The sequence below is a fragment of the Sinocyclocheilus anshuiensis genome, unplaced genomic scaffold (genome assembly GCF_001515605.1).
Source record: "Sinocyclocheilus anshuiensis isolate Anshui unplaced genomic scaffold, SAMN03320099.WGS_v1.1 scaffold185, whole genome shotgun sequence".
Taxonomy (NCBI): Eukaryota; Metazoa; Chordata; class Actinopteri; order Cypriniformes; family Cyprinidae; genus Sinocyclocheilus; species Sinocyclocheilus anshuiensis.
In genome coordinates this window covers 569,163-570,357 of record NW_015539887.1, presented here as the reverse complement: position 1 = coordinate 570,357, position 1,195 = coordinate 569,163, and the positions used below count along the sequence as shown (strand labels likewise).

The 1,195-nt window shown below is 36.9% G+C and overlaps 1 protein-coding gene across 2 annotated transcripts in view; it reads left to right on the top strand.

Annotated features, from left to right (window-relative positions):
- The window catches only part of LOC107685532 (oxysterol-binding protein-related protein 3-like), an 83,011-nt gene that overhangs the window by 68,333 nt on the left and 13,483 nt on the right, over positions 1-1,195 (top strand). The gene's annotated exons all lie outside the window — the stretch shown is intronic.

Genomic DNA, 1,195 nt, shown 5'->3' with positions numbered 1-1,195 from the left:
AAAAAAAAAAAAAAAAAAATATATATATATATATATATATATATATATTTATATATACTATGGGCCAGTTTTACTAAACAGGGCAAATTAGCGTGAGAGCGCAATTCAAAAAGAGTGCCGATGGGAGGGGAAATTTCTGCGGGTGATTTACTAACAACGCGCAAATTAAAGAACACATACACAATATCTCATTTACATAACGACCAACGCAATATACCAAGCGCAGAGCAAATTAGAGCAGTTGCAAATAAATAATAAAGAAATAAAGAAGCCATAGTACGTTGAAAAGAACCAGAGGCCAAAAGATGCTAGAAGTTGCAAAACCTAGTTTAGGGTTCCAAGTCGTTTTTTATTTCCTGAAGCAAATTAAATATAACATGGCTTGGCAAACAATATGTTCGGATAATGTGCTCTTCTGGCATTCAAAATAAATTAATATGTGTGGGAAAAAATCCTCTCCCTTCTACCACGCACTCTCTCAACTCTGCGGTGCCTCCTCGCACAAGCGCAAACATTAGTAAAACGCATTGTGTGATTCATTTGAATACTCTCCTCCCATACATTTTGCATCTGAAAGGATATTGCATATGCATATTACGTCAGGCGCAAAAATAACTGTGTCCACGCCTTTTCAGTGCTAATTCTTCACTGCGTGTCTTTAGTAAATCCTGACAGTACTATTATAACGGCAAAAGACGGTTTACGCTGGCGCAAGCTGTTAGTAAAATTTACCCTATATACATATACTAGTGTGCGGCCAGCCTTAAGCTGTTGTGCAGTGGTGTTCATTCACATTGTTTCTAGATTATAGTGTAGAGTGATCAGATGCATTTTTAATAATTGATAAAAAGCTTCATTGGCCAAAAAAATAACTTTTTACAAAAAACTAAATTTCACTGTTTTTTGATCCTGACACAAAAATGACCAGCTAACATTAATTGACTAATCATATCAGCAGCATATTTTAAAGTGTGAATGAGTACTAGTCATACCATGAGTCTTGTGACGTGCCAACAGTGAAGCATCCTGAGACCATCCATGTGTGGGGTTGCTTTTCAACCAAGGGAGAGGGCTTTCTCATAATTCTGCCCAAAATCACTGCTATGAATAAAGAATGATATCAAAACGTCCTGCAAGAGCGACTTCTTCCAACGATCCATGAGCAATTTGGTGATGATCCGTGCATTTTCCAGCA